The sequence below is a fragment of the Leptopilina heterotoma genome, unplaced genomic scaffold, assembly GCF_015476425.1.
Source record: "Leptopilina heterotoma isolate Lh14 unplaced genomic scaffold, ASM1547642v1 Lhet_167, whole genome shotgun sequence".
NCBI classification, from domain to species: Eukaryota; Metazoa; Arthropoda; class Insecta; order Hymenoptera; family Figitidae; genus Leptopilina; species Leptopilina heterotoma.
The window spans coordinates 1,032,321-1,047,899 of NW_025110883.1; the positions used below are offsets into that span (position 1 = coordinate 1,032,321).

The window sequence follows — 15,579 nt, forward strand, 5'->3', positions numbered from 1 at the left end:
GAATTACAAGAAAAGAAATTAATTTTTTTTTAACTTTTGTTAATATTTGGGTCATTTTTTACTTTCTTTAAGTTTGTAATTGTAACAACTGTTAATTGTAACTACCAATAGGGAATTTTGATCGAAATTCTGGAAAATAGTTGACTACATTTATTGTGTTTATTCTTGAAATAAATAAATCGTACGTAACAACCATTATTTATTTATTTATTTAAGAAAAATCAAAGTTTTATTTGATGAAGTTCTTTTTACCCTTTGTTTATGGTAATTTTTATTTCTTTGTAAAGGAATTTTCTAACAACCATTATAATATAATAATCGCAAGATTTGCAAAAAGAAAATTTTCAATTGATTTTTTTTGCCCATCAATAAAAATGCATTCGGTATGTATGGTGGAAATTAATGGTCTGAATTCGCATGATTTGCAGAAATGCCGATGGAAAAGAGAGAGAGATAGAGAATTTTGGTGGCACGAGCAAAAGTGGCTCCGAACGTTGCGATGCTGTGGTGGAATGGAGTGAAAAGGGGGAAATCGGAATTTAATTCAACGACATACATGCGCACTGCTTTTATGTGCTTCGACAAATTTACTTGAATTGCGCCTGATTTACTTGAAAGCAACGAGCTCTCAGCAATTTAGAGAAGAAAGACCTTTGCACATATACATATACATATATATATATATACACCCCCAGACAAAGAAATAGATATGCAAAGTGATTAAAGGCACTATAAGTATAATGTACTTTTCTAAAATTAGAAATCCGCCTTTGCGGAAACAGTTTACATTAAATTTTTTTTATCACATAAGTATATATTTTCCTTTATATATTCTGCCTAAGGTTTTTATCTTTCGAACTCGTTTTGCCACAAATGCAAATGAAATGGAATAAAAAGAAGAACACACAGAAAAAGTTCTCGAAAAATATTTACAATTTTTCAGAACCTAATATCTTTCTTTCAGTTATAGACGAGGTTCTAGATAAAGAATTTTTATTACAAGAAAATCAATCAGTAGAAAAAATAATCCCGAATACTTCTCAAAGCAAAACTATTCTGCGTTAAAAATGAAGACTTGAGGGGAATTTCTATAGCGTCATTGTTAAGGACATAATCTGCCTTATCAAATTTAAACTTCTGCGTAAAGTCGCTTTAAACACAATATATCCTACTCACAAACACCTGCCCCTTCTTCAAAGTCTCGTACGTATTAACGTAAGTGCATTCGGGAACCATAACAGAATACCAAACAAGCTTAATTGTTCACGAAACTTGAAATTAAAATTAAGGATAAAAAGTAAAAAAAAAAGCAAAAGAACAAAAAAAGCAGCAGCAGCAGCAAAAAATACCCAAACAGCAAAGTTGAAAATTCAAAGAATAAAAAAAACTTGTGCTGCAAAAAGAGGAATAAAAAAAATAATCCACTCTATTTTCAATATATAGGTGAGTTACACACACGGAACAAGTCTCATAAGCTTAATCGTATAACGTTGTTCAGCCAACAAAAATTCCCAACTATTTCGAGCATAAAAAATTATGCATTCAATCTCTTTCAAAGTTTCGTTCTACTGGCAATTTCAAATTCGTGTCAGATTCTCCATATTACTTATGTCTATTTGCCACACTTGGAGACTGTGTTTAACTCTCGTTAATTTCAACTAATGGCATCTCATCGTCTGTATGTCTATTTCATTATATGTGTAGACGTCTCGAAACTGCGGAATTAATTGATTTTCCTGACGGTATACATAAACCGTACACTTCATTATATTGATTCAACCAAATACACTTATATTAAAAAACATTTGAAAAACATTAAAAATCTTTTATTGCCTACATTTTTTATAACTCAAACTAAAAATAAGATTTTATCAGAAAAAAAATTAGTAAAAAAGTAGCTATCGAAAAATTAAAATTGACGACCAAAAAAACACTCGTTTTAGAATAACTTCACAAAACTGACAAAAATTCGATTCTACATTTTATTTTCCTAATGTTTTCCTAATTTTCATAAAAAATATTTACTTCTTTCCTATCCTACTGCTAATTAATTGAATTCCTGAAACTAATTTTATTATTCATGAAACAATTTAAATATTTATAAAAATAATTTAATTCTTGCAAAGAATTTTATAACAAATTTTAAATAATTCATTTCTTTCGACTAATTTTATGCAAAATTCTAATTTAAATAATTGAAGTCCTGAGAAATTTTTATTATTCATGAAAAGAATCAAATTCTTACGAATTCTTACGATTTTTACAAAAAAAATTTTAAATCATTGAATTCAGTTTGGAAATTTTATGAAAATAGTAGATTCGAAAAATTTTATTAAAATATTTAAAAATAATAGAATTTTTGTAAAAAATTCTCAACGTTTTGTAAATAATTGAATTCTTCCAAAGAATTTAAAAAAACATTTTTTTAAATAATTGACTTTCTCGACGAATTGAAATTAAATTTTTAAGAATAATTACATTTTTCGAGCAATTCCTACAAAAAAAGGTATTAAAAATAATTGAAATCCTGCAATAAATTTTATTATTTATGAAAATAAGTGAATAGTTGCAAAGAATTATATTAAAATTTTCAAAAATAATTGAATTTCTGAGAAGAATTTTATTATTTATAAAAATAATTGAATTTTGCAAAGAATTTTTTTAAAATGACTCAAAATAATTGAATTTTCTGTAATAATTTTGTTGTTTGTCTTTAATAATTGAATTCTTTCGAAAAATTATTGATGTAAATAATTGAATTCTTGGAAAGAATTTTATTAAAATATTTGAAAATAATTAAATTATTTCAGAAAAATTTAATAAAAATTTGGTTAGGGTAGAGTGGGGTAAAAAAGCCACATTTTTACTTTTGATGCTGTAAAATCTGTATTTAAATTTTTTTCTCAAATTTCCAATTGTTATTGAAAGTTTAGTTATTAAGCTTGAAAATTCTTGACGGAAATATTTTTTATCTCATGAAAGGACTAAGTTATAAGAGTTTTACGGAAGCACTGTAAGTGGCTTTTTTGCACCACCTGGTGGGGTGAAAAAGCCACCCTACGATTTTAGCAAAACATGTTATCAATTTAGGTATTTTTATAGTTTTCCTTTATTTATATAACAAATAGTCTTATTTGAAAAATATTTTAATAATTATGAAAGAGTTTTTAGCAAGCAAAATTGAAAATTATATTGAGTTTACCTGTTTTTGATTTGCACTGCCAATTTTTCGTACCTTTTTTAGAAGTTCTCTTTAAGTTTCACCACAGATAACATATTTCGTTGCAACCGTTTATTCATTGTTTATTTTTTTAATGCACTTTGAACTACTTTTTCGTCGTATTTAATTAATTTTATTAAATAAACACGAGAAATTTTGTAAAATAAGAAGGTTAGTTTAAATAGAAAACAAGTGAATTTCACAAAATATTCAATGGATTTTTTGCCCTGACTTTTTTACACCCAAGACCAGTTATTAAAAAAGCAAAAATAAATTGTTAATTCAGTTCAATTTCCAAAAATTAACATTGTATACGTTTTCGGTATACTTTTCTCCTTATGTACAAACATTTATTTTTATTATTCGTTCACTTAATCAGACTGTAATATGTTTGAAAAGTTCTCCAAAATGTTTTCAAAAAAGCAACAAAACATTAAAATTACAATAAAAACAATATTAATCTAGGTACAACATTCAAACTAGATTCAAAAGTTGAGTATTACCTAATAGTATTTATATTCTAAACAGCTGATAAATCGGCTTAATAGTTTTTAAATAAAACTCAAATGGCTTTTTTACACCATGGCTTTTTTACCCCACTCTACCCTAATAATTTTTTCGAATTTTTTTTTTTGAAAATGCTATTCTAAATTAATTGAATTCCTCTGAAAATTTTATTATTTATGAAAATAATTAAATTTTAGATTAATTTTATCAATTTTTCTTTTAATAATTGAATTCTTTTGCGAAATTTTATGAAAATACTAAATATAAAAAATAATTGAATTTCGAATGTTTCTTGAAAATAATTGAATCGTTTTAAAGAATTTGATTACAATTTTCGCGAATAGTTTTTTGATTTCTAGTATTAGCGAATTTAAAGTAGTGGAAATTCTAAAAAAAATTAGAAATAATAGCTTTTAGTGTCTGAAATCTAAAAATTACCCAAATAGTAGCATAACGTAAAAAAAGTAGTAAATAGTAGGTTTTAGTAGATGAGTGCGAAACCTGCCATTGATTATGACTACAAAAATTGTAGTAACCATTAATGGTCGTAATTACAAATTGCTGTTAATACGGTTAGTTACAACACACAAATTGTGGTATCACACTTCTATCTACGATCGATTAAAATTATTTATTCAAATTTCTATTAATTAAAATAATAATCGCTTGTTTTTTATTATCACCCATTTTGGCGATTAAGTGCTGTAATGGTATAAATTTTTGTTGTATATACCTTAATAGTATTTTTATTCTTGTAATATATCTGAAGGTTAGACATTTTTATCGTGCATCAAGCAGTTAACGATTATCGTCATGCATTTTTTTTATTTGTCTGTAATTATATGTTATATTATTGCTATCTAGAGGCTTACATTATTAAGAATCTTAAGCTATACATTTTTTCACAAGGTATATTTTCTGCTTTTAAAGTCATGACAATACCTGTTAGCACTCATCGTGGAATGTTAATTATTCTTGATTATATCAAAGTAGTCATGTTTTTCTTTTCTTTATTTCTTTTTTATCAAATGTTTCGCAAGTTTTTCAAAAAGAAAAAAAAGCAATTACTGTACAATAGACTTTTTCTTCAAATTCCATAAAATTATGGTGATCGCTGGTTACAATCGTTGCACTAAAAAAAGAAATTTATTTGATTCAAATAATTGATTAATTGACTATTATCAATTAAATATTTACTTGAATAAAATAATATTTATTGAAGTCAATTAAATGGTATTTGAATCAATAATTTCAGTATTTGAAGCAAATAAATATATAATTTAATTGACTTTAATAAATATTATTTGATTAAATTAAATATTTAATTGATAGTCAATTAATCGTTTATTTGAATCAAGTAAAATTTTTTTTTCAGTGTGGTGTAACTAATAGCTAAAAACATTCTCTTAGCAGAAGATATGCAAATAAAAAATTACCTAAACAACAAACACTTGCCTACGAGTGCGTAGTTTAATTTATCAGCGAATTAATTCAAGTTACACGCGCAATATTGCGCCCGCGTCCTCAATTTCCAGGATATGAAAGCGGTAATCGAGCAAAGAAGCTGCGAGGCATCTCCTGACTCGCTGGGAGAAAATTAGTTCCGAGCGAATACAGTGCTACTAACTGTAGTTTTGCCGAATTAGATTAACTTGCGACGAGGGTTTAGTCAGTTGGGAGTGGGAGGAACGGACGGACAATTCCTCCACTGTCTAGTGATGCTGTCCCAAGTGCCGTTAACAACCCGTGCGAGACTATCCTCGAGAATTCACTATACCTCGTACTATAAGTTTCAGCTCCGAGAAAATGTATTATTTAAAAGTCTGCTTCTCTGCATTTTCGCATTTTCGCACGAACAGACGAAATGACAAGAGAGAGAGAGAGAGAGGGAGAAAAAAAATTCAGGCAAACGCAATATACAGAGAGAAAAAAAAGAAAGAAAAACCTCTGCTTCGTTATTCATAAAGGGAAAATATTTTTTTTCCGACATGACAAAAGTCCTTTGAAAAGGACAAAATTCAATTGAAAATTCAGTGGAAAATTTTTGAAAAAAATTATGTAATTACTAATGGAAACAAAAAATTAGAATGTTAGTTTTGAAAAAAATGTATTATTCCTCTGTGATTTTAATTAATTTTGATTTCGACTTATTAGACCTAATCAAAGTTATTGTTAATTAAAATTAATTAAGATTATAATTAACGGAAATTACAATCAATAAAAATGATTTTCTTTCAATGAATTGAAGTTATAAATATTTGAAATTATAATAATTGAAAATATATATAATTATTTGAAATTATAAATAATTGAAATTCTAAACAATTGAAATTATAATAATTGAAATTAATAATTTTATCCTATAAATATTATTTAATACCAACAAGTACTTCAAGCAAAACTTTTTCCAATTAAAATTATTTCAAATCAAAATTATTCCCCAAATATATATAATAATCATTTAAAATTTATTTTAATTAAAAATAATTTCATTGTTAAATAATCTCAATTACAAATAATACCATAAACAATAAATTACAATAAATTATGCACAATAAATGACAATTGAATTAAAACAATAATTATTGTTTAATTCAATTAACAGCATGTGACTGTTACAGAAATCAATGTTAATTTTTTCGACCACTTTTCTCTTAAAATATTAAATAAATTAAGCTAGTTTTTTGTGAATAACTCTAAAATATCATAAAGAAGGGCAGTGATGTGAAAAAGTTTTAATATTTTTAAAATTATTTATTAAAAAATAACTTTAAAATTATCAGTTCTCAAAATCACTTTTAATCAATTTCTCGTCTTTTCCGATTTCAAAGTATTTTTTTATAATTTATTTTAGAATTATTAAAACTTTTGCACATCACTGCTCTTCTTTATTATATTTTAGAGTTATTCACAAAAAACTAGCTGAATTTATTTAATATTTTAAGAGAAAAGTGGTCGAAAAAATTAACATTGATTTCTGTAACAGTCACATGCTGTTAACTGTCAAATAAACGTGATTTTTCGGATAATATAAATTATGAAATATAAATATTAATAAACTAAGTGAAATCAATTCATCAAAAAATTAATACCATTAACTGAATTATAAATATGACAGACGAAAATTTATGTTTTCTTGTAACATTGTCATCAAATTTGAAGGCAAATATTGATAACAATTTCTAAAAGATTAATGACACTAAATTTTGCATGTCATTATATTCAATTACATTACATTTAGACATCACTCGATATTCAATATTTGAGGTTGAATGACATTCAAAGAACAAACTTTAATGTACACGTTCCTCATTTATAATTATCTTATTATTTCAAAATATCTCAATTTATTAATATTTATTAATTCAATAAATATTTAATCAATTTTATTATTAAAAACATATTTTCACCTATTTTTTTCGAATTATTAAAAAATAAAAGAAATATTCTAATCTTTTTAACTTATTTAAATTATTTGTATATTATGTGAAAATTTGAAAATATTTACAAGAACAATTTATTAAAAAATAGATAAGAAAAATTAATAGACAATAATCAATATTAAAATATATTCAAATTTAAAGGGAAGAAAAAAGGAGAGAAAGAAAAATGTAAAAATTGTCATGAATTCGTGACATGAAAATTATTATGAACATAAAATCTAACAAATGATAAAAAATAATAATAAAGAAACAACACTTGACTTTAATGAAGATAAACATTAGAGAAAATGAGTTCATGCAAGTTGTATTCTTTATCATCAAGATCTGAACATGAAAATAGTGCACTCCAATGTGAAAGAGTCAAGAGAGCATTTTTTTTTAACGAAAAAAAAAAGAAAAAACGGAAAGAAAGAAAGAAACGAATGTTTAATTACATGTAAATTTTATTTGAAAGTTTTCTAAAAATACTAGAATAGGGAAAACTTTCATACAATTTATAAGCATTGAAATTAATACCTTTAAAAATAATTCGCATATTTATTTTTTGAGTGAAAATATACTTTTCTGATTTTTGAATCTTGCAGTTGCTAATAATATCAGTAACTACCATTAAAGGAAAGAATCTTTGTGGTTTGAACTTTGAAAATAAGTAAACAGTTCCAGTAATTCAGGAAATTAAAATCAAACCGCAAACAAATGAAGATAAAGAAATAAAATTGTTTGAAAAGTGAAAAGCAACTTGTTAAGAAGGGTAAAATAATGAATTTAATTTTAAGCATTTTAAGAAACGTGTGGTTGAAAGCAGGTTGAATGTTATAATGTGCGGCTCTCGCTTGAAAAGTTAATAGCGCATTTTGTGGTAAAATAAGAAGACACGAAACGATTATTATTACTTTTGTTACACAGAGACCAACAGAGACTTTGAAGTAGCCCTGACCTTACCCACTTTATTTTCTCACTGAGTGGTTATGTTTTATCTTTTACCTCTTTTACCACGCCATAGGCACCATTCACACCGTCGTCTTATATTGTAATAGATTTCTCTCCTTTCATTATACTACTGTATCTGACTCGAACTTCCACCACTTGACATTCCCATCATTTTCTCGCTGCTTCGACACCCTTTATTTAGTGGTTTAGTGCGTGCAAGGACTCTCAGACGAATCGTAATCACGCGATCAACACACAATACTCGTTCGTCCTCGGTGCTGAGGACGATGACATTTTAAAGGTAAATCTATTTTTAGAGCCATTTTTCCTAATTATACTTTTCCTCTAATTTACTGTTATTAAATCGAGTATTAATAATATTTTATTATTATAATTTATACTCATAATAATATTAAAAATAATAATCATTATAATTTAACTATTATTACTCTTATTATTTATTATTAGTTTAATTAATAATAATTAGGTACATAATTTACATAATTCAAGGAATAATTCAAATTAAATACTAATTATTATTAATTATAATTAATAATAATTCAAATACTAAACTATGGAAATATTATTTGAAAATTGAATATTTTTCCTTTTTTTGTTATTCAAAGGCGAAACTAGCAAACAATTTCATGCCCGAATTCCGGCATAGTTTCAAAGTCTTTGGTAAACAATAATAATACCTAATAATAATAATAATAATAATCAATATATACTAAAAAATGTTGTAATAAACTAATTATCAAAAATTCTAAATATGCTAGCAAATATTGCGCGCGGAACGTGATATTCAATTTATTATTCTAATGCAAATTCTAGAATTTTTTCTTTTCAAATTTTAATTTTTGAATAATAATAATAATAATAATTTTTTTTCTTAATCAAAATTTTAAAAAATCACTTATTAAGTACGTAATTAATTACTATTGTTTATATTTTCAAAACTTGTAATGTAATTCTTCGCAAGAATTACATTACTTTCATAAATAACAACATATTCTTCGGAAGAATTTAATTATTTTTATAAATAATAAAATTTTTGTCAAAAATTGAATTAAATTATTTTCAATTATTTTAATTTTTTCCTTTTCGTTTCTTCAAAACAATTTAATTATTTTTTTAAATTGTAAATTGCTTCGCAAGAATTCAATGATTTTCAATTTAAATTATTAATTATTATATTATAAATATATTTCTATAGTTATATAACAGAAAAACAGAATTAAATATTTCAAATAAATAAAACTATTTATTTATGTGTAAATACCTTGTAAATTCTGCACAGCATTCACTGGGGATGATCCACGGATTGACGCACCTGAAGAATAAAAAAAAATACCATTTTTTTACAATTTTTTTCCACGCAGTTAATGAATTTATAATTAAACTAATAATGAAGTTTTCATCCTTTAGATTTATTTTCAATACATTTAAGAATTAAATCTCCCTGGATCCTTTCTTCCATCATTATAAACTTTACTTTTTTCTTTTTGCAAACTCTCATCCTAATAATGAATTTCAACTTTTTTTTCACTGCCCTAAAAGCAAACTCAAGACTATCTTTATTTCAATTAAAGATGAAAAGCATCTGAATTTCACAAGAAAGTTTCCAACTTCTAAAAGATCGAAATGCGTCTCTCATTATTTTTGCAGACGATTAAAATAATTCATGTACATTTTTCTCTCTATGTATATTATTTAAACGTATTTTTAAAAAGCACATTTTTTAAAAATACATTTTCCGGACAAATTTAAAATTTCATAAATTTAATGTTAATAAATAAGAAGAGATCTTTTTGTAAAAGGTCATTGCACTGATGACTAAAATTTACAATCACCGCATGGGATAGCAGTAACTATTTTTCTTTTCAATTTCTCTACTCAAAGTTCAATTATATGTCTCGTCAAAGGAAAGGATTTAAAGGTATCTCGAGCGTGGCAATTCGTAATACATACTGGGCAAAGCCGCATTGAATGAAATGAAAAAAAAAGAATAAAAAAAGTCGTAAAGACTTTGTGCTCCTCGCTTACAAGTAAGAAGAAGAGCTTTATCAAACCCAGTGCAACTAATAAGAAGAAATCGAGGGGAACATTGATTTATGTCCAAAAGAAAAAATGCTATCTGTTCTTATGAGGACGAAAATCTTTTCCTGCATGGTAATTGTATCGTAAAAGAAGAATATAATGAGACAAAAACAAAAGCAAAGGCAAAAATATTAATATGAATAAACAGTTATTTTACAATTATCAAAGAACATTAAAATTGTTTAGTACATAGTTATAGTTATATCTTATTATATTGAAAAACATGTTTGGAGTATGATGATTGTGTGAATTGATTAGTAATTTTCTGCAGAAACGGAAGTAGCATTGGAAATTTCCTCTTAACATGCCAACATAAATTGGAGCGAGCTACTGTTTATATAGGTATATATAAGCCGTCCTTCGACATGTTTTACCGACTCGCGAAACCTGCAATTCCAGGCGTTCTTTGCGGCCACTTTGATCATTTCAGCGTTAGCATTTAAGTATGCAGTTTACTGCACCTAGAAAAGTGAGACTCACGCTTATTCGTTTCTTGCATTCGCAAATATTTCATAATCCCTTCTCTCTAATGTCTTCATGTTGTTGTTGGCAATAGCGAAAATTTCACTCTCCTTGAAAAGTGGAAAAAAAAGATTTCAAAGAAAATTTTAAATCTGTACAATTTTTTACATTTTCATCAAATGAAGGTATTTAAAAGGTACGTTTTGAATTAGAACACACGGGAATTGAATATATTTTTAAAACAAAACAACCTTTTGTAACTATGATGTTTGTAAATAGTTGTAAATAGTGATTTTTGTTACTTTGGAGAATCTTCATTGGATTCTTTCGGGTTTTATACTCTTTCCTCTGACACATAGCCTTGAAGTTATACGACTTGGTCGTAAAGCCGGGTAAACTATTCGTGAGAGGCGACAGTCATTAAAGTTCTCAACGTGTAACAAATTCTATGGCCGTATAAAGAAGTCGATGCGGGAAGTGATTGCAAAAAAGGGGCGTTACTTTCATTTGAAAAAGACCTCTTCAAAATAACTTCCTCTAGAAATTATCTCTCGTCATATCGACTTTTCTGCTGGCTTTTCTGCGAGTTACGCGGCGGTTAGTTATAACATGTTATCGGAAGACCCGTCGACAATGAGATTACTAAATTAGATTTCAAACTAAATTACAATATGGAAGTTTATCGTGTCCCCTCTCTCTCTAAATTTATGACTTTGACCTCTTTACTTCTGGTCAATGAAAATGTCTTCTTTTTTTATGTATACGCATCATGATAGCATAAAAAAGGGAAGCAGTAAATGCACGTTTCTTATTTGTGAAAATAAAGCGGAATTTTATGGTGATACTATTTTTCTTTAAAGTGCGACGACTGGCGATACTATTTGTCAGTTGTAAATATCATTCATTTTCATTTCTGTACAATGATAATTTTAACAATAATTATAGAACGTCCAATATTATAATTAAATTATTATTTACACAAATAAATATAAAAAATAGTGCCAAATACAATCGATGATTGCTTTTTGATAATTACAAGCATTGATAGTTCCAACAAACATCAATAAATTGCAAATAGCAAAAAGTAACATTTAATTCTATTTCTTCTGCAAAATTTTTTTATCCACATTTAGAGACAATGGTAAACTACCATTAATTGTGATTATCATCAATTGATTAAAATTATATAATACTAAATATAATTTAAGATAGTTGGAATATTTAGGTAATATAGCAAATTAAAATATAAATTTTAAATTAAAAGAGCTGCAACTAAGGATGTAACTAAAGATAGTTGCAATTTGTTACCATTCCGAAAAAATAAAATTTCGTTCCCTTATAAAATAATGAATTTTCGAATTTAATATTAGAAATGATAATTTACTATTTGAATACGAAATGAAACGATAATGCTGCGCCCATGGGCCTATAACTATTTTGATGTTAATGTATAATATATATAGTGTGTATTATCTTTGGTGGAGATTTGTGCGCATAGATTTTGTGATTTGCGTTATTCATTGCTCCATCAAATATCGGAATTGTCACGGGATTCGTGGTTCTAGTTTGGGGCCGCGTTTTACGCAAATGGAAAATGACCGTCATCTGCATATATACACGTTTACATAATAGTTGGCTGCCAGTAACGGTAACAATAATTTGTCACTACTATATGTGCGTCAGGAATGCGCACTCAAACCATTCGTGTTTTAAATATTTTACTCTGACTGACTATCAGAACTGTCGCTCCAATCAACGCTGATAAAGAGTATACATTTTTTCCTCTCTTTTTTTGCATTTATTTATAGAATATGTAAATTTAAATGCATTAAAAAAATAGCAATGATAATAATAATATAGCAATAATTATAATTGTTGTTACTAGTATCAAAATTAGAATTTTGGAGTGATAAAAAGATTTTTTTCGTTTATTTTTATTCTACCTGCAAAACGGGTTTTGTCAGATAAACGGTTGAAAGCAATATATATTCAAACTGTTGCAACTATACGATGTATTAACAGCTTTCTTGTCGGTATTATACTGGCACCTATAAATTGAAAATAACTTTGTAAAAGAGGAAAGCGATATATATGGGACACTTTGATGATTTTTTTTAATGGAGAAAGCATTTTTAAACTCGTTTTTAAATTTCTATGTAATAGTCGTTATTTTGTGACATTAAAATGTTACTTTATTCAGTTTTACAATTTATGGCAGTTCCAGTTACAATATCAATATAGTAGTTTCAATTATTGTCAATTTCAATAAATAGTGTGTAGCAATAAATGCTGGTAGTTATCGAGTGTATGATCGTGATCGTTTTAATTGATTTTGTCAATAATGGCTTTTTTTAATTTCATTTATTTACTTTTTCTGGAGGTTAAATGTATCTTACAATAGTCTAAGGTTATAAATTCTCTCTATAAACAAAAATTATATTTTCGCAGTAATTTAGAATTTACTGACATTTCGCCAACTATAAACTAGAAGCCAAGTCAAAATTTAGATCCTTAATCTAAACTCTCGAAACTTTGTTTAAAGTCAATTAAAGAGGTTTCAGTTTGCTAATACAAAGACCCTCTTTGTAAACCTCAACAAGAAATGGAAATATCAGTTTGGAAGTTTAAAAGTGAATCTAATTTATATAGAAACTAAAATCTCTCTCATCTCTAGATTTTGGTTGGAAACTAAATTTTAAGCACTTCGGTTTTTTTTTAATTTTTCTACAATTATATCTAAATTTTGAATCGGGAAAAAATTTCTTTTTCCTGTCTCTGAAAACAATATTGTAAAATAAAAATTTATCTATAATACTAAATCTGCGAATTGCAAAATCGTATTTAAATTATGTAAAAATGGCAAATTAAGTAACAGGATTAAATATTTATATTTCAAGTTACTTTGTACAATATACTGACTAAGTAGATTAAATTACAGTAATACAAAGAAACGAACGAAAGGAAGACCGTTTCCGGATTATGAAATCTTGAATTTGAAGCGTATATAAAAAAAGCGTATAAAAAAAGAACGTTTTAAAAAAAGAATTTAAAAAGTGTCTTTAAACGTGGATAAAAAAATATTGCAGAAGAAATAGAATTAAGTGTTACTTTTTGCTATTTGCAATTTATTGATGTTTGTTGGAACTATCAATGCTTGTAACTATCAAAAAGCAAACATTGATTGTAATTTGCACTATTTTTTATATTTATTTGTGTAAATAATAATTTAATTATAATATTGCAAACACAGTGAACTAAGAAGTATTAAAAAGCATTGCAAGCTTAAATTAATACCAAAAAAGATTAAATTACTCAAATTATTTTCAAAAGTAATAAAACTCTTCGCAGAAATTATCTTTAGAAATTATCTTTAGAAATAATTAAATTCTTCTCCGAAATTAAATTATTTTCAATAATTTTAATAAAATTCTAGGCAAAATTTCAATTATTTTCGAAATTTTCCTCAATTCAATGATTTTCAATATTTGCTATTTTAATAAAGTTGAATTCTTTTGGAAAAATCTTTTTTATTAAATTTTAATAAAATTCTACAAAAATTCAATTATTTTCATAAATAATACAATTTTTACAGGGATTCGATTATTTTCCTAAATAATAAAATTCTTTTTAGGCATTCCAAATAGATTTTAGTTAAAATTTTAGATTATAATTGAATATTAAAAGCATTAGAGCGTAAATTTTTAGAAATAATTGAATTTTTAAAAGGTTTCAAATTAAAATCTTCGGAAATTTGAATTTTTTAAATAAACATTTTTGATTCGTTTTTGTCTCAATTTGATATCCTTAGAAAACCAGTGTTAATAATGCTTTAAAACAATGATAAATATATATAACGATGGTCTCAACTTAAGATAATTAGAAAAATTAACCACTACCATAATCGAAAGCAAACACAAATTATTGTATTCATAATCCTCTGAATTGTAAATATAACAATAAATTTTAATAAACAAAAGAATATAATTTTGAAAACCTATTAATTATTTACTAATTTTTAACTTTTATTTTCCATAAACTGAATAAATTAAAAAGATGTCAATGAAAAAAAGTAATTTTATTTACTATACAATAAGCCGATCAATCTTTTGCAACTGGATTATTTTGACGAAATAATCCATAGTTACTCATGCGTTTCAAGCCGATTATATTTAATCGAATTACTTTGAATATAATAATTTAAAGACACAGGGATAAATTCACTTATTAAAAAAAAGAGGAAAAACAAATAATATTATAGAGAGACGGAAAAATTGAGTAATTTAGAAAAGTCATTAAAAATTTAATTAATGTTGGAAACTCTCTCCGGTTGTGAGTGAATAAATATTTATTTAAAACACACATCACGTTCATGATTCTGAATGAGACTAATTCAATGAGATTTGAGCTTTATAATTATGTTACGAGTCTCAATTGCGCAAACCGAAAAAAAAATCAGTCAGTTAATTCACCACTCGAAAATCAAATTTTATCTCTTAAAATATTTACTTCAAATAATAAAATAATATCGTATTTATTATTTTATTATTATTTTTTGTTATTCAATCTATTAATTGTGGTTTCTATTCATTTTTTAAGTCCCAACTTTCGAACAAAACGATTTCTTTTTGTCGAAAACTATTTTTCTTTTTACAGCTTAGGAAAAATTTCAAGAGCAACAAAATTGGTACTTGATTTACGTAAAATACGATATTTTAATGATCTATCCTTTTTTAAAGGAATTATTGTTAAAACCGCACAATGAGTTCAAGGAAAATACAATTGTAAATAACAACCTCCATTATATATAGACGACTGGAAAAATTGGTTTTTTCCGCTCTTAAAAAAAATATAATGTTTATTGAACACGTTCCAATTTCTGATTAATTTTATAAGAGACAAAAACATTTTTCCTGAATA

The 15,579-nt window shown here is 25.8% G+C and overlaps 1 protein-coding gene across 3 annotated transcripts in view; it reads right to left on the minus strand.

The window, feature by feature from the left end:
- The window catches only part of LOC122499330 (beta-1,4-N-acetylgalactosaminyltransferase bre-4-like), a 78,672-nt gene that overhangs the window by 44,169 nt on the left and 18,924 nt on the right, over positions 1 to 15,579 (minus strand). For all 3 annotated transcript variants that reach the window (XM_043607616.1, XM_043607614.1, XM_043607615.1), the window contains one exon: positions 9,383 to 9,433. The gene's annotated coding sequence lies outside the window, so the exon portion shown is untranslated. The remainder of the gene's footprint in view (positions 1 to 9,382; positions 9,434 to 15,579) is intronic.